The sequence below is a fragment of the Stegodyphus dumicola genome, chromosome X1 (genome assembly GCF_044657685.1).
Source record: "Stegodyphus dumicola isolate Sdum_Otavi_A_Nest chromosome X1, ASM4465768v1".
NCBI lineage: Eukaryota > Metazoa > Arthropoda > Arachnida > Araneae > Eresidae > Stegodyphus > Stegodyphus dumicola.
In genome coordinates, this window is record NC_140780.1 from 83,308,618 (window position 1) to 83,332,895 (window position 24,278).

The window sequence follows — 24,278 nt, forward strand, 5'->3', positions numbered from 1 at the left end:
AGTAAAGCAATACAGCAAGTGGTGAGTAATTTTTCTCATTTGTTTTCAGAAAAACCGGGAAACTGTCAGATCGTGACTCACAAGATTCAATTAAATGCCGAAAAACCTTGTAGGACTAAACCGTATCGCTATGATAAACAAAAAGACTTAATCATCGAAGAACATATTCAGGAGATGTTAAAGAATAAAATAGTAACGCCCATAAATAGTGAATACGCGAGTCCAGTCGTACTATGTAGGAAAAAGAACGAGTTTCCTCCTTCGGATAAAAGGGCTTGGAGGTTTGCTATCGATTATAGAAAACTAAATAGCATAACTAAATTCCCAGTTTACCCTTTGCCGGTTATAGACGAGATCATTAGACAGATCAAATCGACGAGATATATGTCTACTTTGGACTTAACGTCTGGCTACTATCAAATAGCTATGAGACCCGAAGATATACATAAAACCGCGTTTATAACAAAATCGGGCACTTATGCATTTTTACGCATGCCTTTTGGGTTGTGTGGGGCCCCATCAACATTCCAGAGAGCTATGGACATTGTTCTAAAGCCTGTCCTAGGAAAATCAACTTTAATTTATCTAGATGATATAATTATAACGAGTAGTACGTTGGAACAACACATTAATGACCTCGAACAAGTTTTTAAATTATTAAAAGAGGCCGGTCTTACAATTAACTCCTCAAAATGCAAGTTCGCAACTAAAGAACTTAAATATCTCGGTTATAAAATTTCGCAAAAGGGTATAGAAACGCAAGATTCAAAAATAAAAGCTATTAAGAATTTCCCACCGCCCAACACCGCCAAGAAACTTTCGTCTTTCCTTGGATTATGTTCTTACTATCGATCTTTCATAAAAGATTTCGCTAATATTGTTGAACCACTCTTAGTAATCAAAAGAAAAAAGAGTAAATTTACGTGGACAGCGGAAGCGAACACAGCTTTTGAAAGATTAAAAGAAGCACTTATTAATGCCCCTGTTTTAAAATTCCCTGAGGGGGACGAAAACCTGGAAATTGCGGCAGATGCATCAGACTATTCGGTGGGTGCGGTTCTTATGCAAAATAACCATCCGCTGGCATTTTTTAGTAAAACACTGATTCAAACACAAAGGAATTATACAGCTACAGAAAGAGAAACATTAGCCGTATTAATGGCTGTACACAAATTTCGAGTTTATTTCGGCAAATCGCCAGTAACAGTCTTTTCGGATCATGCGGCTGTTGGTAGACTTTACTCGGGAAAAAACCTAACGCCCAGGTTAATAAGATGGGCTTTAAAACTCCAAGAATATAATATCACAATAAAATATAAACCGGGTAAGGAAAACAATGTAGCTGACGTACTTTCTCGTATAAAACTGGACGATGAAGGTAATGAACTTAAATGCGCTGTGTTGACTTCAAAAATTTTAGATTCTAGAGATACGGTTATTACTGAACTGAAAGCTGATCCTGAATTTGGAAATATCTATGCTTATTTGAAAGACCCCGAAAGCTTTGAGCACACAGATATCGATGCGATAAGAAATAGAGCAAAAAACTATGAAATAATAGATAATTTATTATTCTATACGAAAACAACAAACGAAAATCTTGAGTATAAGCCAGTCATCCCAGCCTCGCTTCGATTAAGCATTTTGAAGGAGTTGCACGAAAAAAAACAGCGGGCCACCTCGGGGTCAGAAAGACTTTAAAAAGGATACGCGAGGCGGTATATTTCCCGCAATTATACAAAATAGTAACGGCGTATGTCAGGTCCTGCAATCAATGTCAGTTAATAAATGATATTAATTACAGCCCGGCCGGGTACTTAAATAGCATTCGCGCTACATTTCCGAATGAAATTTTAGGCATAGATCTCCTTGGTCCCTTCCCCCAGAGCGAGTTAAATAAAAATAGTTTTCTTTTAGTAATAGTAGATCATTTTTCAAAATGGATAGAAATTGTTCCACTTAAACGCGCGTCAGCCAAAACAGTCGCAGATGCATTCTTACACAGATACATTTTAAAATACGGTGCACCGATAAAAGTCATTAGCGATAACGGAAAACAATTCATTAGTCAAATATTTGAAAACATATGCAATGGACTTGATATACGCCATATCAAAATGGTTCCGTATAGACCACAGGCTAACATAGCAGAAAGAGTTAATAAAAACATTGTAAAAATAATTCGCAGTTACGTTAGCACATATCACAAGCGCTGGGATGGCTACATAAATGAATTAGCTTATGCTTTAAGAACGGCACATCATGATACTACGGGAAAAACTCCAGCAGAATTATTTTTAGGCAGAAAGTTAATTACGCCTTTAGATAAATTATTCTTTGTGCAACAAAGAGAGCACGAATTTAAACAACAAGACGTGCAAAAATTGATTGATCAGGCGCTTAAAACCTCGGATACGGCAAGAAATAGACAGAAGTTATATTATGATAGAAAACGCCGTGAAGCAGATTTTAAAGTTGGGGATAAAGTATTAAAGCGGAAATTTTCTTTATCAAGTGCCCCAGACAATTTTATGGCAAAGCTAGCTCCAAAGTTTGAAGGCCCCTATGTAATTCAGGAAATCAAAGGAGTAGTCTTATATCTTAAAAACGAGAGAGGGGAAATCTGTAAAGCAAGTCCCGACCAGGTGAAAAAATACTATAATCCACATGATTTTGAAATCCTTAAAAGTTTCTTGCAGGACTCAAGTCTAAACGAAATAGAAGGGCCAGAGACTGCAACAACTATTCCACCACGCAAGAAACGGAGAACTGAAGAGAGACCTAGCACTTCTACAACCCGGACGTCGGTATCAAAAAGAAAAAATGATTTTCAAACTCCGGCGTTTAAGAAAAACAAAAATACAGATGAACCGGGTAAAGAAACCGTGGTAAAGACGAAAACACCACCTACAAAAGATGGCAGGAGAAATTACACATCAAGGAGAACGCGCACACGGCCACAGAGTCAGGTGCCAGCAAGGCCGCCGTTCCGGAAACTGAAACGCCAACAGGAGGCACAAAAATACGACGAACAGAAGAAATTCAAGAAGGACTCCAGACCGGAGGACGTCACGACCAGCCGTCCCAGGCAGAAACGCAAAGGCCAACAACCAGACGATTACTCCGTCAAGAGGCCAGCATGTAGAGGACGCAAAAGAAAGATCAACGGGGACGACAATTGGAGATCAACAAGGAGAAGATTGACATCCATGACACCTCTAACTTGGGATCAATTTTGTCAAAAACGGATGACGGAGTTTCAAGCATCGAAAACTCAAAGATAAGTTAAAACCTTCTATAAATATTTTTCTCTTTTGTTCCGAAATGTTATGCATAAGTACGAAGTTCTATGTTTTGACGAAAGTCAATATGTCTCGGTTGAGACTTAGTTTTGTTTTACTTTATTTAGCTAAGGCAAAAGTATTATTTTCTTTAAGTGTAAAAGCTAAAAACAAGCATTTTCTGTTGGTCGAAAGACTAATTCTGTTATGTTAAAGCCAAAATTTGGCCGGAGATAAAAATAACTTCGTATTCTTGTACTAATAAGAATTTTAGTTTCAGTGCCGCCAGCTTGGCGAAGGATGAGTAAAGTAAAAATTTATTTTCTCTTATTCATGTTATGGTAAATTGTAAAAAGCATATGTATTAAACTTTTGTAAATGTATGTAAATACTTGCATGTTATGTAAAAGTAGAATTTAGTCTAGAAGCATAAAATTGTAGATGCTAAAAGTGAATGCTTAAAAGCAATGAAGTCAAAATTTAAGTATTAAACTGTAAAGTCATGCTTTAGAGCGAAAGCCTGCATGTTTAAAGATGAATGAGGGGGAAGTTAGAATGAAGGTGTTTTGTAGGGTTCTCCACCTACATTTGAATTTTTAAGAATATTAAAGTAGCTCATTGAGTTGTAGAATGTCGAGTAAGGTGTGTCTATTGGGTTGTTGAATTCTAACAAATCATGGTGGTTAGGGGAAGTGTTGTAAGACTAAAACACGAATATTCCCGTTTGACACCACACATGGTGGAGAGCCAGGGTAAAGTTAAATTAATGCTTGAAAAATTGAATGAATGTGAAGTAAGCAATAACTAAGAAAAACGAAACGTTAAAAACAAAAATTTATTGTGTCAAGAAAGTGTAAATTATAATGTATGTAGAAAGATACTGATACTTATTCCTTCCAGATGCTGGAAGGAAAGACCAAGATTGATTGATGAAGTCCAGGAAAAGTTGCTGTAAGAAGAAAGCTTTGTAACGACTAACAGAATTTTAATATATAATTGTTACATAAGATTTTTTTGTGTAAACGAGGCTTTCGCCAGTTAGTTCAGAATTAGATAAACTTACAACAGGTCGTTTGTAGGACCTGCTTCCAAGTTTTCCAAATTCTGGCAGCGGCAAATGTAGGGTTTATATTTATTTTAACTAACATTTATTTTAAGTTTAAACTATCTTTCCTTTCAAGCCTTACTTTCCTCTGGAACTGCCAATGCCAGAATATGTAAATTTGAGTAGAACGAGCAAGGATTCAAATTATCAGCGGAAGTATTATGATTTAAATAGAAGGAAACGAGTTCGGTGAGAGAGTTATTCTTACTTAGCGAGCGCGGAGGTAGTTATAGAGATTTGAAGAACCCCGCGTTGCGGCCTATGTGCTTGGCGGGAAGTAGTTGCAATTGTTCCAGTGAGCTTCAAGTCTGCTGAATTAGCTGCGGTATTTGTAAAACGCGGTGAGTTAGTTATTTTAGAGAGCCTCGTAGTTAGAATACTGTCTTTACTTTCTTTTCAGGTTCTTATTTTTATTTGACTGCCTAGTGGGCACAGTCTGTAAGCGTCAAGAGGACGCCATTGTAATTTATTACGTTGAATAAAAAGGGACTTAAACCCTTTATAAGACTCTGTGGTTTATACAAGCTTTCACAGTCACCTCTTGGTTGCGTGCTAGTTAGAGGCGCGCAACGTTATAAGTTTAAGGAAGATACGCTACTTCACTTTCCGATTATTTTCTTGTTCCAAGCTATAATAACTAAAAGTGAGCTTCTGCTTCCGACTTCCGTATTGACAATAAAATAGTGAAGATTTCTGATCAGTTGTAAAGAATAAAACTTAAGGTGACACTTAGATAAAAGAAGTAGCCAGAGCCAGCTGGCTGGATTATGCAACTGAATGATTATTAGATGTCCAAACAATAGCAATCAACATTAATTTTTATAAATGTGTAGTAGTATTTCAAAGGTTACTACAGAACCTTTTTCTTCAACTGTAGAAGGAAAAATGACGAAAGACAAGCTTGTGCTCTACAATATCTTCCATTATCACGTAAGCACAAACTTGTACGAGCACGTGAGCACCGTGTGAAGGAATAGGGTAAAAGACTTCATATTATTCTTTCCAGCGAAATGTATTGCATATGTTTTATGAGGCGCTTATTTTAGAATTAATAGAAATACTTACCAAAGAAACATACCTTACCACCTTGATTGTAATTACCTTAGTTTTTCACGTGTAAAAATGGCGGACTTAAAGAAAAATAAAGCAACATACCCTTTATACGTCCAAAGCTCATTTCACGAAGAAAATGCAAAAACACATTCTATTCTCCTCTTCATTTTACCCAGGTATAATCGCTTTAGAAGTAATGTAAATGACTAAGATAGGGAACTTTGAAAACATACTCACATTAAAAAAGTTAAATGTTTTATTTAACATAATTTACGATTTCATTTCATAGCCTATTCCTCTGAAAATAGCATTTTCCAGTTAGGACCTGCAAAGAGACATAAACTAGGCACAGTTGTAATTTAAATGCTCAGATTAGAAGGAACAGATAACAGAGTTCTGAACTGTAAGGTATGATATTTACGATCATTAATAAATAGCATACTCCACAATTTACTGTACAGTGTAAATGGTATTTCTAAGCGAACTATCAGTTCTGGTAACTTAGAAATTCTGAATAAAAAATGATACAATAAAAATTAATTAAATTAATTAATTGTAGTTATAAATATTCATTTATGCAAATTATTCTGTTAATTATTATAACTAAAGAAACATTTTGCAGCGCTATAAATTTCGAACGCTAAGCTGACGTGAGTCAACTCTTAGTTACAATTTGAGGCAATAATTAACTAAAGTGTATTTGTATAACTTTATTTAAATAACATTTGATTACCTGAATAAATAATCAATGAATGAGGAAAGATATTTTACAAACTGAAAATAATTTTAAGGCTCTTTTCTAAAAGTACAGCCTGCAAATACTTCCGGCTAGTATTGGCTTAATGGAAAAAATGTCTTACGTTAAAATGGACGTAAATGTCGTTAAATGTAACGTTAAATGTCTTACGTATGAGGACGTTAAAAGAAAAAGAAAGGTGAGTTACTTGCGTTTTGCAACTTTAGCCACTCAGCCGTTACTCTGCTGTACAAACGCTGGACTGGCTGCATGGTTGTTTTTTTGTAGTTTTCCATATGTGTATCGTGAATGCGAGCCAGCAGAAAGTCCTCCAATGAAGGAATCCCTTCCTATAGGCAGACAGGCCGATTCAAATAACCTGCCCAGCCAACAGTACAAGTGCGAAGCTGATAATGGCACTAGTTATGAAATTGCTTAAGTGGCCCCAGAAGGGGCATTCATAAGCTAGAGAAGAAAATTAAGCCACTGACGGCACATGATCTTTAATGAGCTAACAGGTGAAACTTCAGCTACAGTCAAGAAAATGAGATAAAGACCATTATCTCCTTTACTTCATGTGTGCCAATCTAACGGAAAACCACGAGACACAAAAGTCCCACGGCGCAAGAAAACAAGTAAACATCGGTAGTCAAAACTAGGTTACGAAGTTGTGATATTTAATCATGTGAATATCAAATGGTGTGATTAATTTATCTTCTGAAATGATCTGGTAAATTAGAAATTCTGAATAATTTGCAACATCAAAGCTAAGTCCAGTTTGAAGAAGCGCTTATTTAGTAATGTGGTGCACTATAGAGCCGATTTTTGAGGCATCATGGATAGTTTATTCCCTGTGAGGTAATGAGCCTTTACAAGTCTTCTCAGAATCTTATTCTGCACTACCTGAAGTTTGAGAAAGTCTGCCTTTGATGCTGATGCCAAGGCTGGATATCCGTAGTATAGAATTGGCCTTATAATGAATATGCATATCCTTCTCATTTGTTGAGTGATAGTCCAGAGTAACTTCCAAGGAGTACAGAAAGTTGTTTGGCGATACCATAGGCTTTTCCTATGACATGCTTAGCATGACAACTCCATGTGAGCCTTTGGTTAATGATAACCAATAGATAACTTACATTATTTACAAGGTTCAAAATTTTCCCGATAAAGTATCCAGTGGAGTCCACAAGTAAAACTACAAGTGGATTATCTAATGAGAAATGACTATCATTCAGAAAATAACAAGGTTTACTCAGAAACGTTTCTGTCTATTTTACAAATATTAACGTAATTTTCACTTATTTATTACTCTAGGTTAATGATTTTGTATTAAATTTCATAACGAAATCCTGGAAATAAATACTAAAAATGCCTTACTTTTCTGCTATTTTAGATGCTTAAATAGGAAACATCAGACACTGCAGAAAAGATTTTAACTTCAATTTTAAAAGTTTTAACTGAAGAGGAGTATTTACTCTTTAATAAAGCATATAGCTGCATAATTTAAAATACGTAATAGAAGCAGACAGTTAGCCTTATTACTAAAGTTATGAAGTATATTTGCCTTGATAAAAATGAAGGACGCTTTAGATTCTTTTTAACAAAACCGAGTAAAGGAAATTAACGGTCAAATCTACATTATTTTCTGGCAAAATTCATTGAATTTTGGAATTATTCATATCATTATAAATTTGTGGTACGATAAATGCAGCTTGCTTAGATGAAAATAGTACTGTTGAATTTTGTAAATTTTCTCACAGATTTCCAAGAAAATTTCGAGAAAACAAAAGAAAAAAAACTTTTATTCTTTTGTAGAATATTATGAGTATTGACAGAGATATCTGCACCAGCGCTTGGTGTGGTAAAAGTAGGGTATTTGACTCCAGATTAGAAAGTGTCATATTCAAATCCCCTCTGAATCTTTCTAAAAGGCAACATTTTTCAATCTGCAGGCTGGTGATAAAAATCTTAGTGCTGGCCCCACTGCGAGTTCAGTAAAGCCTTGCCGAACGCTAATTTTCGGAACGTCTTTTTTGTACATACGCATTATCTTTCTTCCATTTAATTTGTCCAGCGATAGAATTTCATTCGTATGTGGTACGCTACACAGATTCAGTTGCGTTGCCTTAGTAACGCACTCTTTACAAGAGACCATCAACGCTTGCATCTTGCAACCTTGCTTGGCACTGCAGCAGTTACTCAGGCCAAGTTGAAATAATTTCACTAACATTAGTAAAGTTGTAATAGAATTTTATCAGTCATTGAATTTTATTTTTCATTTATGTTTGTTTTAATTTCAGACATTTAGTATGATAGCTAAGAGAAAGAATATAGATGATAAAGTAGCAAAAAGATTCAAATTTGGGTATTATATCAGAAAATTGCATTTTTAAATAATTTGAAAAAGTGTGTATGTGTTTCATAACTTGCAGGAGAGTTTCCTGTAAATGAATTAAGCATTATAATACAGAACGATAAAGAAAATATTCCGTCCTGGTGTCAAAGTCATACTTTGAGAAAGCTTGCTCAAGTTTAAAAAATTCCGCGATTGGAAAGGATGGAGAAAATATTAACAGCTTGTATCGACGACAAACAAATGAAAAAACTCATTTGTGAATGGATTTTCTATCCAAAACAAAGCTTTATGTGTTTGAAATAAAGATGGCCATTTGTCAAAAAAAAAAAATTAACTTCCTAGCGAGAAAGATTTGGAGTGAAAACCTTAAGGGTCTTTGCACAATGAAAAGCTTCAGACGGAATTTGGCTTGGCAGATAATGAAACAGCAGAGAAATTCAGACCTCAGTTTTTTAGTCATTGAAGAGAGAGGTTATGCTTCACAACAAGTTTTCAATGCAGATGGAAAGGCCCTATTTTATAAGTGAACTGGACAATAACCTACATTATAAAGTAAAGGTTGCCCCAGATTGTAAAGCTTTTAGGGATAAACTCCTTTTTTAATGCATTATCAAATGCAAGATTTTGGTCATTTATCGATCTAAACCAGTTCGTGCATTATAGGAAAAATACTTGAGCTAATGTCCGTTGTGTTGGAAGTGGAACAGAAGAGATTGGATAGCAAAAGCGCTCTTCAATGACTTGTTTCAAAAATCCTTTATTAAAGAAGCGAAATATTATTAAAACAGCAAAATTTGAGGTTTCTAATACTATGTAATACCCCAGGACACGATTATGAAGCCTTCATAACATTACAACACGATCCAGTAGCCTTCATAATATTGCATCGAAGTATAGAGGCTCTGTTCCTCCCTTAAAACACCGTTTCCTAAATTAAACCGATGTATCAAGGGATCATAAAAGCATTTAAAGCCTATTACGTCAGGTATATTTACACCTCTGCAAATACAGCACTAGATGAAGGCAAGCGTGTTGCTCTAGAGGCACTTTATAAGCAATTCAACATGAGATATTGCTTAGAAATGATTGAGCTTGCATGAGAATAAGTTAATTCATCAACACTGATTGCTTACTGACGTCAGCTCTAATCAGAAGTTGTAAACAGTTTTAAAGAATTCCAATCTATTGAATATGAAGCCAAAGAAATCGTACGAATAACAAAAGCAATTGCGGATGAAGGATTTTAAGGTATTGAAAGAGGAGAAAGAATAATATACGATATTATCACACTAGTCGACAGGCAAAGCAATGATAGAACAGAACATGAAGCTCCTTAAGCTTATAAAAAATCAAGCGAATTGTAAAAAAAAAATGCACAAGAACTGACTTTGTATAGAGATTGAACCAAATGAAGGAAGGAGCCATAGCAAATGAGAGCCATAGCAAAACTCTGTGCTCTTTAACCGCTAGAGTTTAAAGAGCTGGGTCTTTTTCCAAAGCAAAAATCACCAGTTTGAAAAAAATATATTTGGATCTTATTCATATTTATTAAGCAGTAATAAAAGTCCTTTCAATTAAAAGTTGTTTCATGTTCCCCTTTTCAATTACAACAATGTTTAGGTTTAACACATACATTCTTAATTTGAAACTATACCTCCTAACACATTTTTCCCATAAAAAATTAATTCTATGGAATGCGATTTTGCCATGCGCTCAATATATTAATGAACTAACCTCCGCCTTCGGCAAAAACTTATTGTACTGATTATCATCATTATTATTACAAAAAGTGAAAATGTCTCTGAACTCAGAACTTATAACTGCTGCTAGCTCATTTAGATCACAGATTTAATTCGTTCCCGATAAAGAGTATAATTTCAAGTATAGAGCATGAGCAGTCAATCAGTATTATTAAAGAATATGTGCAAATTTTCGCTGAGATAAGAATAAATAGATTTTTTGATGCTTTAAAAAGAGGAATAAAGATATCCCTGGCAAATTTGATAAAAATGAATTGTAGAGATATTAGGTATTTTTTGCAAGATGAAGCAGGCAAGATGAAAAATGAGCAATCGCCTTCGCCGGGAATCGAACCACGGACCTCTGGAATACCGGCCCAGCGTGCTGAACCACTACACCACGAAGGAACGCTAGGAAGGCGGGAGAAATACCTTACAGAATCATTCATTTTCAAATTACTGATTTCCTTACTAACTTTGTGTTAAGATAAATATGGTTTCTTTCTTTCCATCAAAACAATATTTCTCTACCATTTATAAATTCTCTGACAATACTTATCTAAATTCTAAAATTCATTTCATCGCTAATTATTTTTTTAATAATAAATTTAATTTCTTCAAATGATTACATATATTATTACAGTTTAAACTTTTGAATAAATTATAATTTTTACTTCTAAATTAACTATTTTTGCCAAATTATCTATGGAAATTTACTATGCCAAATTTACTATGGAAACGTATTGTATAGATCATATTTGATGGATCCTGATTTAACCTTTTAAGTCAATAAACTTGGGTAAGGAATTGGAAAACTTTGCTCAGATGTTATCTGCTAAACCGGTGTGCGGGTGACTAAGGTTATTACACCTAGCGACGCGTGATACTAGAAGCAACTTTTCCGAGAAACGAACTTCGCCTTCTTCTAGGTTCTTGGCTGATACATACGCGGGACGTTTTGTGATTGAGGCGAAAATGTTTTGCTTACAGCTGTGTGTCGCCTAGGTTTTCGCGTTAAGTCAACTAATCAGATATCTCGAAAGCGAAGATTGCAGGAAATATTTCTTTCGACACCCAGTCGCGGATAGCTGTCAAGTCTGATAGCGGTTTAAGTTGCCAAAGCAAAAGCAGGAGGCCAAATTGGCAGTAATTTTCTGCCTTTGCGACAGGTCTTTAAGGACTGAACAGCAAATTTTATTGAAAAAAAATATTATTGAAATTGAACTTACGGAGGCTCCCTTCAAGTTTTGTAGGAACAGAGCAGTGAAAAGTTATGACAAACAATTTAGTATATTTTTTATATCAGAAGCTAATTTATTTATTTATTCATTTATTGCCGGAGAATTTGTCATAAATTTTGTCAGAAACAGATAGAAAAAAAAAAAAAAAAAGCTTGGACAGCAGCAGTAGCTTTCAATTAATTGAATAATAGCATATAGTGAAAAACATATATTAAAAACACACAAAAATATGATTAAAAACAGTTACTTTTTTATTCAACAGGGTAGCTGTCAATAGGTTAGTCATTTTTATTCAACAGAATTGGCAAATATTCGTAGAGAAACGGAAAAGCTATTAATAAACTGTAATGTAGAATTGAAATTTGTTGTGCGTTTTTAGAAGATCAAGGAATGATACGGAGTTGAAAGATTCTGTTTCAATGAAGAATTAAATGTACTGTTTCCCTGGAATTTTGAGTAATTTATATAATTGTCAATCACCATTCTTACCCTGCTGTTCAGTTTTTTCATAAAATATTTTTTCAATTTCCTGCATTTACTATCATCTTGATAACGTATAATTAATCAACAGGTAGTTTAAACAAATGCGAGTTTTAAATTTCAAATGTTATTCTGTTCCTAGCGAGTAACATAAGCACTGGTGAAAGACAGAGAGAGTAAAATATGCTTTTTAATACATTTACTAGCTACAATTTATCATTTCAATATATGAATTAAAAATGTGTATGGTAACTAACCGCTGAAAATAATATAGTTAATTTTAATTTGTTTTATTAGTTACTGCTAAAATACTGCACATGTTCTTATTAAGAGAAATGAATCAAATAGGGACTTCGTAAACTAATAAAACATTAAAGTTAAACTGCTGAATAGATATGGATATGAAGCCCAACTCACTAAAACTCATTATAACCCTTTATTAGGAGTATAAGATTATGCAGGAAAGTCCTACTTTTAATCTCACTATTTTAATTACTTGATGATCATACCTTCATCAAGTAGTAAAAAAGGAGGAAATACATAATCATACCCCTTTTAACTTGAAATGAATATGAAACTCAGGAAAGGACATGCGTAAATTCAATGCAAACTATTTGTAATAAACAATAAAATATAGTATACTTCCCGTCAGTGAATCAGTTTAAGATTTAATATTGAAAGTTACGTAAAATAAAGCTAATAACCTCCTTAATTCGTAAATAGCAAAGTTCTTAAAAATAATCTTTGTACAAGGGCCAAATTTTAATGAAGTGAATACAAATTTTGTTGCTAATTCAAGTAAGTTAGAAACTCTCTTGCTAATTAATAAATATTATGCTACTTGTAAGGCATTATTGGTGGATAAGGAGTGATTTGTTAATTATCCTATCAATTAATGTTGGAACGTAAAGGGAAATAAATACATAAAAATAATATAGTTTGTCTTTTCTCGAAATAAAAATAGACTCTTAAAAGATTCTAAAATTGCATTGTCTACGTTTTAAACTTATAGGAGCATTAAACAAAGGTTCCTGTTTTATCAAATAAAGGATCAAATAAGTCGCAAATTTAAATCTTTCTGAAATCAAAATCAATCAAAATCAATTAAATCAATGCAAACATTTAGTTATTCGTTCTGTATTTTTAATTAACGTCATCATAATTCACAAATTCATAAAATGCATCACAAATTTCTCTTAGATAATATCGTAAGTGGCAAATTGCACCCTATATTACTGCCACATTTCCATCATCCAGTGTAAAATTGTTACTTCGGCATTAAATTGGACAGAGGCATCAAAAGAATTTCTTAATTTTAAATGAAAAAAACGTCTTTGACTCTGTCTTCTTTGACTTTTGAAGCGCCATTTATTACTGAATTTAGAACGTGAGCAACACGCAGATTGAAATGCCCTACGATCTGCTTATCAGTGCAAAACTCAAGTTCATTTTTCTCTCTTGTCCAGTTCGTTCCGTTGTTGAATCCTTGAAGCTCCTATCCTGAAAGATAATATCACATTTTTCTTCAGATGCTTTATTGTTATTTTATAATAAATGACGACATCTAGAGTCAACTGTTCGAAAATCTTTGATATTTTTGTCACTTGTTTACGATTACTTCATTAATACCTTCAAGACCGGAGATAGAAATATCTACCTCAATGCCTTTTGTGAAAGATTTATTATGATAAGTATATTTAATTTATGATTTACTAGTTTCTGATACTGTTGAGGTATTTAGAAATAATCATAACAGCAAAGTAAATGATCAAACAGATTTTATATGAGTGTAGAAAATGGAAATATGAGAAAACATGCTCTTGTAACTTTTGTTGTACTGGAACATAAAATCCACCAAGAAGTATAAAATATATTCTGTACCAAAATAACATACGCGATAAGATAATTATTTATATAAGCCTGTAAGGAACTTTCTCCTTCTATACCCCGTGCTTTCGTGGTACAATTGTGAGCGTATCTGTCTGGCTACCGCTAGGCCCAGAGTTCGAATCCCGTAGAGGGCATTACTGATTTTTCATGTTTCTTTCTTCGACCGATACTCAATAACTCGTTAAAGTTACATAAAGCAAATTACTAAATATCGTTAGAGTATTAAATTAGAATTTATACCAAGTCAAGCAGAATGAAGGTAATATAAACTACATATCAAGCAAAATATAAGATTGTCACTGAAAGCAAATTAGGTAACGAAAATTTAGGTCTGTTAAATATTGAACTGCTAATCAGGATGCTGTTCAAACGATTAAAATACGGTATACTAGAAAGTAACACCAGGAATTGAAAATTATGAAATTCTGTTATTTAAATCAGGAGGGATGTATTTATTATTAAGGTGAAGACCATATTTATTTTATTTATTTTACAGTATTTTATGTTTTTACTAAAGAGTACTCCTTGCCCATCACTGATAAAATTAGTTAAAATCTATACCACATCTTCAAAGTTTCCATTTTCAAAACACCAGAAGAACGTGGAGCAAAATGCTTTTTAACAGGTGGTTTCAAAATTTAATAAAAACATTCAAACCCAAATTATTAACTTACTGTACTGAATTAGTGAAGATACAATTAATAGCTACAAACTGTACAGCTGAATTTACAGTTGAGAGTTTATTGCCATAGCTAATTTCCTTTACCTACTTGTTTTAAGCTAAATCTCTCTTAACACTCTGAAGGACACTTGTATTTCAACTTCATTAATTTAAAGGACTTGCATTTTCATGAAACTTCAGTTTAAGAACTAGGAGTTTATAGAATTATGGGTGATGGTCCCGAAGAATTTATAATCTTTCAATGGAATGCCTGTAAAGGATTTTTGTATTTTGCACACTTATTTTCGATCTTTACGACTGATTATAAAAACGAGAATATCCAGCATTTGCAGAACAAGTCAACTGTATAGTAGCTAAAGCTGCTAAAGGAAGTAATTAACCTCAGCCTCTATTCTGGGGTACTGAAATAGGTTAGCTGGATGGAGTTTGCATGGTGTTATGACACATTTAGCATAAATAAGAAACAGCTTCCCTCCGTTTGGTTTCGTTTGGTTTACTTGATTATGGCAAAAACACTCAAGAACTGTTTGCCTAAGGGAAGGTGTACCTTCGTGGAGGACTACTTAAAGAAAATAGGCTCTTATCCACGTTGCACCTAGGAAAAACCACAAAAACGCCCTTTGGCCCAGTTGGCTCGTTTGTCTGGGATCGAACTCATATCGAACCAGCTTTCACAAGAAAGTACTCCACTTTGTAAGCTTTTACTTCTAGCCGACAGTTTTAGCAAGATTTGCCTTAATCAATAAATTCAGTTTTCTGCTGGCGGAATTTCACTTCACTATAGGCTACCATTTTAGGAAACGCAGCCTTTATAATATTTTCCTATCGATAAAATATCTTACCCTCTTGATCATTTGCTCAATACATTATAAGGTGCTTAAAATAATTCCCAGAAGCATGTTTGAGTAATAATTACATTATAACGTTGCGCGCCTCTAACTAGCACGCAACCAAGAGGTGACTGTGAAAGCTTGTATAAACCACAGAGTCTTATAAAGGGTTTAAGTCCCTTTTTATTCAACGTACTAATTTACAATTGCGTTCTCTTGACGCTTACAAACGGTGCCAACTCGGCAGTCAAAATAAAAATAAAAACCTGAAAAGAAATTAAAGACAATATTCTAACTACGAGGCTCTCTCAAATAACTAACTCACCGCGTTTTACAATACGGCTGCTAATTCAGCAGACTTGAAGCTCACTGGAACAATTGCAACTACTTCCCGCCAAGCACATAGGCCGCAACGCGGGGTTTTTCAAATCTCTATAACTACCTCCGCGCTCGCTAAGTAAGAATAATTCTCTCTCACCGAACTTGTTTCCTTCTATTTAAATCATACTACTTCCGCTGATAATTTGAATGCTTGCGCGTTCTACTCAAATTTACATATTCTGGCATTGGCAGTTCCAGGGGAAAGTAAGGATTGACAGGAAAGATAGTTTAAACTTAAAATAAATGTTAGTTAAAATAAATATAAACCCTACATTTGCCGCTGCCAGAATTTGGAAAACTTGGAAGCAGGTCCTACAAACGACCTGTTGTAAGTTTATCTAATTCTGAACTAACTGGCGAAAGCCTCGTTTACACAAAAATAATCTTATGTAACAATTAAAATTCTGTTACTCTTTACAAAGGTTTCTTCTTACAGCAACTTTTCCTGGACTTCATCAATCAATCTTGGTCTTTCCTTCCAGCATCTGGAAGGAATAAGTATCAGTATCTTTCTACATACATTATAATTTACACTTTCTTGACACAATAAATTTTTGTTTTTAACGTTTCGTTTTTCTTAGTTATTGCTTACTTCACATTCATTCAATTTTTCAAGCATTAATTTAACTTTACCCTGGCTCTCCACCGTGTGTGGTGTCAAACGGGAATATTCGTGTTTTAGTCTTACAACACTTCCCCTAACCACCATGATTTGTTAGAATTCAACAACCCAATAGACACACCTTACTCGACATTCTACAACTCAATGAGCTACTTTAATATTCTTAAAAATTCAAATGTAGGTGGAGAACCCTACAAAACACATTCATTCTAACTTCCCCCTCATTCATCTTTTAAACATGCAGGCTTTCGCTCTAAAGCATGACTTTACAGTTTAATACTTAAATTTTGACTTCATTGCTTTTAAGCATTCACTTTTAGCATCTACAATTTTATGCTTCTAGACTAAATTCTACTTTTACATAACATGCAAGTATTTACATACATTTACAAAAGTTTAATACATATGCTTTTTACAATTTACCATAACATGAATAAGAGAAAATAAATTTTTACTTTACTCATCCTTCGCCAAGCTGGCGGCACTGAAACTAAAATTCTTATTAGTACAAGAATACGAAGTTATTTTTATCTCCGGCCAAATTTTGGCTTTAACATAACAGAATTAGTCTTTCGACCAACAGAAAATGCTTGTTTTTAGCTTTTACACTTAAAGAAAATAATACTTTTGCCTTAGCTAAATAAAGTAAAACAAAACTAAGTCTCAACCGAGACATATTGACTTTCGTCAAAACATAGAACTTCGTACTTATGCATAACATTTCGGAACAAAAGAGAAAAATATTTATAGAAGGTTTTAACTTATCTTTGAGTTTTCGATGCTTGAAACTCCGTCATCCGTTTTTGACAAAATTGATCCCAAGTTAGAGGTGTCATGGATGTCAATCTTCTCCTTGTTGATCTCCAATTGTCGTCCCCGTTGATCTTTCTTTTGCGTCCTCTACATGCTGGCCTCTTGACGGAGTAATCGTCTGGTTGTTGGCCTTTGCGTTTCTGCCTGGGACGGCTGGTCGTGACGTCCTCCGGTCTGGAGTCCTTCTTGAATTTCTTCTGTTCGTCGTATTTTTGTGCCTCCTGTTGGCGTTTCAGTTTCCGGAACGGCGGCCTTGCTGGCACCTGACTCTGTGGCCGTGTGCGCGTTCTCCTTGATGTGTAATTTCTCCTGCCATCTTTTGTAGGTGGTGTTTTCGTCTTTACCACGGTTTCTTTACCCGGTTCATCTGTATTTTTGTTTTTCTTAAACGCCGGAGTTTGAAAATCATTTTTTCTTTTTGATACCGACGTCCGGGTTGTAGAAGTGCTAGGTCTCTCTTCAGTTCTCCGTTTCTTGCGTGGTGGAATAGTTGTTGCAGTCTCTGGCCCTTCTATTTCGTTTAGACTTGAGTCCTGCAAGAAACTTTTAAGGATTTCAAAATCATGTGGATTATAGTATTTTTTCACCTGGTCGGGACTTGCTTTACAGATTTCCCCTCTCTCGTTTTTAAGATATAAGACTACTCCTTTGATTTCCTGAATTACATAGGGGCCTTCAAACTTTGGAGCTAGCTTTGCCATAAAATTGTCTGGGGCACTTGATAAAGAAAATTTCCGCTTTAATACTTTATCCCCAACTTTAAAATCTGCTTCACGGCGTTTTCTATCATAATATAACTTCTGTCTATTTCTTGCCGTATCCGAGGTTTTAAGCGCCTGATCAATCAATTTTTGCACGTCTTGTTGTTTAAATTCGTGCTCTCTTTGTTGCACAAAGAATAATTTATCTAAAGGCGTAATTAACTTTCTGCCTAAAAATAATTCTGCTGGAGTTTTTCCCGTAGTATCATGATGTGCCGTTCTTAAAGCATAAGCTAATTCATTTATGTAGCCATCCCAGCGCTTGTGATATGTGCTAACGTAACTGCGAATTATTTTTACAATGTTTTTATTAACTCTTTCTGCTATGTTAGCCTGTGGTCTATACGGAACCATTTTGATATGGCGTATATCAAGTCCATTGCATATGTTTTCAAATATTTGACTAATGAATTGTTTTCCGTTATCGCTAATGACTTTTATCGGTGCACCGTATTTTAAAATGTATCTGTGTAAGAATGCATCTGCGACTGTTTTGGCTGACGCGCGTTTAAGTGGAACAATTTCTATCCATTTTGAAAAATGATCTACTATTACTAAAAGAAAACTATTTTTATTTAACTCGCTCTGGGGGAAGGGACCAAGGAGATCTATGCCTAAAATTTCATTCGGAAATGTAGCGCGAATGCTATTTAAGTACCCGGCCGGGCTGTAATTAATATCATTTATTAACTGACATTGATTGCAGGACCTGACATACGCCGTTACTATTTTGTATAATTGCGGGAAATATACCGCCTCGCGTACCCTTTTTAAAGTCTTTCTGACCCCGAGGTGGCCCGCTGTTTTTTTTTTCGTGCAACTCCCTCAAAATGCTTAATCGAAGCGAGGCTGGGATGACTGGCTTATACTCAAGATTTTCGTTCGTTGTTTTCGTATAGAATAATAAATTATCTATTATTTCATAGTTTTTTGCTCTATTTCTTATCGCATCGATATCTATATGCTCAAAGCCTTCGGGGTCTTTCAAATAAGCATAGATATTTCCAAATTCAGGATCAGCTTTCAGTTCAGTAATAACCGTATCTCTAGAATCTAAAATTTTTGAAGTCAACACAGCGCATTTAAGTTCATTACCTTCCTCGTCCAGTTTTATACGAGAAAGTACGTCAGCTACATTGTTTTCCTTACCCGGTTTATATTTTATTGTGATATTATATTCTTGGAGTTTTAAAGCCCATCTTATTAACCTGGGCGTTAGGTTTTTTCCCGAGTAAAGTCTACCAACAGCCGCATGATCCGAAAAGACAGTTACTGGCGATTTGCCGAAATAAACTCGAAATTTGTGTACAGCCATTAATACGGCTAATGTTTCTCTTTCTGTAGCTGTATAATTCCTTTGTGTTTGATTCAATGTTTTACTAAAAAATGCCAGCGGATGGTTATTTTGCATAAGAACCGCACCCACCGAATAGTCTGATGCATCTGCCGCAATTTCCAAGTTTTCGTCCCCCTCAGGGAATTTTAAAACAGGGGCATTAATAAGCGTTTCTTTTAATCTTTCAAAAGCCGTGGTAGCTTCCGCTGTCCACGTAAATTTACTCTTTTTTCTTTTGATTACTAAGAGTGGTTCAACAATATTAGCGAAATCTTTTATGAAAGATCGATAGTAAGAACATAGTCCAAGGAAAGACGAAAGTTTCTTGGCGGTGTTGGGCGGTGGGAAATTCTTAATAGCTTTTATTTTTGAATCTTGCGTTTCTATACCCTTTTGCGAAATTTTATAACCGAGATATTTAAGTTCTTTAGTTGCGAACTTGCATTTTGAGGCGTTAATTGTAAGACCGGCCTCTTTTAATAATTTAAAAACTTGTTCGAGATCACTAATGTGTTGTTCCAACGTACTACTCGTTATAATTATATCATCTAGATAAATTAAAGTTGATTTTCCTAGGACAGGCTTTAGAACAATGTCCATAGCTCTCTGGAATGTTGACGGGGCCCCACACAACCCAAAAGGCATGCGTAAAAATGCATAAGTGCCCGATTTTGTTATAAACGCGGTTTTATGTATATCTTCGGGTCTCATAGCTATTTGATAGTAGCCAGACGTTAAGTCCAAAGTAGACATATATCTCGTCGATTTGATCTGTCTAATGATCTCGTCTATAACCGGCAAAGGGTAAACTGGGAATTTAGTTATGCTATTTAGTTTTCTATAATCGATAGCAAACCTCCAAGCCCTTTTATCCGAAGGAGGAAACTCGTTCTTTTTCCTACATAGCACGACTGGACTCGCGTATTCACTATTAATGGGCGTTATTATTTTATTCTTTAACATCTCCTCAATATGTTCTTCGATGATTAGGTCTTTTTGTTTATCATAACGATACGGTTTAGTCCTACAAGGTTTTTCGGCATTTAATTGAATCTTGTGAGTCACGATCTGGCAGTTTCCTGGTTTTTCTGAAAACAAATGAGAAAAATTACTCACCACTTGCTGTATTGCTTTACTTTCCTGGTCATTCAAATGGCTAAGGTCCAATTCAGGTGTCTCCACCGGTTCCACCACCCTCTGGTCCATCTCCAGCACCACGGAACTATCTTGAAAATTTAATTTGGCCCTCGCGGCCCTTAAAAAGTCCATACCTAAAATAAGAGAGTGTTGGAGGTGTTTCACCACAAAAATTAATACTTTCAGATTTTCCTCTTTTACCTGTACGTTTAATGCTACTTTCCCGATGCAGTGACATGTTTTTCCTTGCGCCGCTATAATTTCCGTATTTCTGGTTTTAAAGAGTCGTATCCAATAAAAATTCTTTTTGAAGAACTTTTCACTCATGAAATTGCCTTCTGCCCCTGTATCGATGAGGGCTTCTACTGGTACATCGCCAACCAGGACTTGTATAATTGGTAGCTGTGAGTTTTTTACGATGACTGTATTTAGATGTCTATTTGAGGGTTTTTCTAAAACTTCCGGGGTCTGGACCCTCCCTTTCACAGGCCCCTCTAGTCGTTTAAAGCTTTCCTTTCAATCTGTGTCTTCTGGGTACGCGGATGCTTATTTTCAAATTTTCTTTTTGGGCCTTGCCCTTCAAGTTTCGATGCGTTAGCTTGATAGTTCTTTCCCCCATATGAGCGATTTCCATTTCTTGTTTCCTCCTTCCTTCTGGTACTTTGAGAATATTTTTCCCCTCTCGCTCTTTCCGCGATTCTGCGATTTTGAAACTTCACCGCTAATTCGAAAAGTTCCTGCAATGTGGTTGGGTTTCTAATTTCAAAGTAGTCTTGGACAGCGGGTAACAATCTTGGTAATATTATTTCAATAATCTCCCCATCGGGTTTTTTCCCATACAACATATCCGTTAGCTTGATTTTTCGTAAAATAAAGTCCGTCAATTGTGCTGTATCCCGTTGATAGAAACTATATAGCTCGGCTTCCAGCCGTGCGCGATCTTTCACTATGGGGAAGGCCTTTACTAACGATTTTTTGAAATTTTCAAAAGTATACGTCGGGCTTCCAAATTCACCTAGAAGAAATTTGCCTATATTTTTCCACCATAGCGCGGCCTGTCCTCTTAGTGCTGATGTGGCGATAGCAACTTTTTGTCTTTCGGGCACAGGATAGAGCTGAAAGTGGTTTTCTATACCTTCTAAAAATACGGGCACCGAATTTTTTCCGTCGAAATAGACGTTTGGCTTGATTGATGCTCTCAAAGTCTGGACCAGGTATCCAAATCCTTCTAACTGCGTTGTCATTTCTTGGTGTTGTCCAGCGGCTTCCATCCAGTTTTCGGCCATTTCAGTTCGATAAGTGTTCGGGCGCCAATATAACGTTGCGCGCCTCTAACTAGCACGCAACCAAGAGGTGACTGTGAAAGCTTGTATAAACCACAGAGTCTTATAAAGGGTTTAAGTCCCTTTTTATTCAACGTAATAAATTACAATGGCGTCCTCTTGACGCTTACAAACGGTGCCAACTCGGCAGTCAAAATAAAAATAAAAACCTGAAAAGAAATTAAAGACAATATTCTAACTACGAGGCTCTCTCAAATAACTAACTCACCGCGTTTTACAATACGGCTGCTAATTCAGCAGACTTGAAGCTCACTGGAACAATTGCAACTACTTCCCGCCAAGCACATAGGCCGCAACGCGGGGTTTTTCAAATCTCTATAACTACCTCCGCGCTCGCTAAGTAAGAATAATTCTCTCTCACCGAACTTGTTTCCTTCTATTTAAATCATACTACTTCCGCTGATAATTTGAATGCTTGCGCGTTCTACTCAAACTTACATATTCTGGCATTGGCAGTTCCAGGGGAAAGTAAGGATTGACAGGAAAGATAGTTTAAACTTAAAATAAATGTTAGTTAAAATAAATATAAACCCTACAACATTAAAAAGACATTAACCGAAGAATCATATAGATTAGTGTTGGAAATATAGATGCGGGAAAATACTTTCCGAACTACAAGGACAGAATACATTCATTAAATGAATACTTAGATACTAATTCTGAAGTCAAACAACATAAATCAGCTTTATATACAAATATAACGCTGATTTTTGTTGTTTGACTTCTGAATTAGTATTTATTCGGCGTGTTATTGAATACTTAGATTTTAGCGCAAGATTGACATTGAAGGTAAGTTTAATAAGAAAATGTGTTTATTATCTACCAAACTATTTTATGACAATAATGTTCCTTTGAACTTCTCATACTGCTATATATTCCTGCATCATCATCATCTCTATAATCGAATGTTCGCATTGCTTCGGTTGGCAAATATCTCATCATTAGAGTTATTTTCTAAATTTGAATTAAATAATTCTTCTTTTTGCTTGATCTAAATGCTTATTTATTTATTTATTTATTTATTTATTTATTTATTTATTTTGAAGTTTAGAAGGAAATAAAGTGGAAGGACTTTTAAAACTTGAAAAAATAACTAACCATTTAATGGATTTTACACCTTCATATTACTTAGTTATGTGGCAGGCAACTGTAGGTTATATGCTTAGTGGAAACGTTGGCTTTCCTTTTGCTCTCTACAATTTTTGTCATGCTCACTGTGATGAGAAAATTTCCTGCCTTATTATATTACTTTTTATTTTATTTTGGTCACCTCTATTTTGTACCTTTGCTTTATGTGGTCAATAGAAGAAATAAATTGTTCTTGTTTGTTTTTACTCATATATGTACTCAAAGGTTTTACATGCAAAAAGTCTACTTATTGAAAATGAGTATCGTATAAATAGAAATAAAATTGCTGCATGGCAATACTGTTAACATTTATTTTCCTCTGAGTTTCTTTTTTTAAAGAAATTTTGTACATAGCTTTGCTAAATCAAATATTGTTAAGATTTCTGTTGTTGCTTGTAATTTTTCTATGTTTAACTTTTGCATATTTAGACATCCAGTAGGAGGCCGTCATACATATTCTTGAGCCATAAAGGACAACCTACTTGATTTACCTTGAACTGAATTTTACTTTTGTTATTTGTGCTTTTTTGAGACAGTAATAGATAAAGTTTATAATATATAATTTGCAAATCTGCAGTAAAAATATTATAAAAACCGTAAAGTTTATAATAATTGTAGCAGTATTCACTGAGTATGATAAACACTTACTTTTATTTATTTACGCTATTTACTTTGATTTATTTACTATTTACATTTACTTGAATTTCGCTTTAAATTTTGGCACACCTGCAGTTTTCATGAAATTTTCGTTACGTATATTTGAAAGTATAATTAGGATTAGTCAATAACGGGGAATATTTTAATCACAACAATTTACTTTACATGAATTAACATGTAGTAATAGTATAATTTAAACACATACTAATAATCATTTAATTACTATAGAAAATCTAATAAATATTATTTCTGAGTTGTTCGAAGAAATTTATACAAATTATTTTTATGATTGAACAAATTTATGCAAATTTTGATTTAGCTTTATTTTTTTACCTGTACCCTCCCAACAAACACTGCATCCTTTACAGACGTGCATTGAATTAATACCCTTTTCTTCTCACAGATTTAATGTCACATCGTGATGCAAAACTAACTACAACTTTTTGTCTTTACTATTAGTGAATAAAGGTTAAGTAGTATCACAAACTGCGACCTTTGAAAAACTGGACCTACAATGGGATTAAAATAAATTCCAGAAGGTGCCCAGTCCACAAACTCTTCCCCTGTACCTGGTGTTCGCTGAATTATCATATACAAACACTTTACTTTAATAATTTTAACAGGAATCCTTCCGCTTCTGTTTACATAACACATTATATTCATATTAACTTCATTCTAATTCCTTGAGTGTTTATCTATTTATGTGC

General features: G+C 34.6%; 1 protein-coding gene across 3 annotated transcripts in view; it reads right to left on the minus strand.

The window, feature by feature from the left end:
* Window positions 1-24,278, minus strand: part of AstCC (Allatostatin double C) — a 95,924-nt gene that overhangs the window by 8,123 nt on the left and 63,523 nt on the right. Inside the window, exon 3 of one of the 3 annotated variants that reach the window (XM_085808672.1) lies at window positions 13,145-13,491. The exons of the other annotated variants lie outside the window; for them this stretch is intronic. The gene's annotated coding sequence lies outside the window, so the exon portion shown is untranslated. Of the gene's footprint in view, window positions 1-13,144; window positions 13,492-24,278 lie in introns of those variants that run through there. 3 annotated transcript variants of the gene reach the window in all.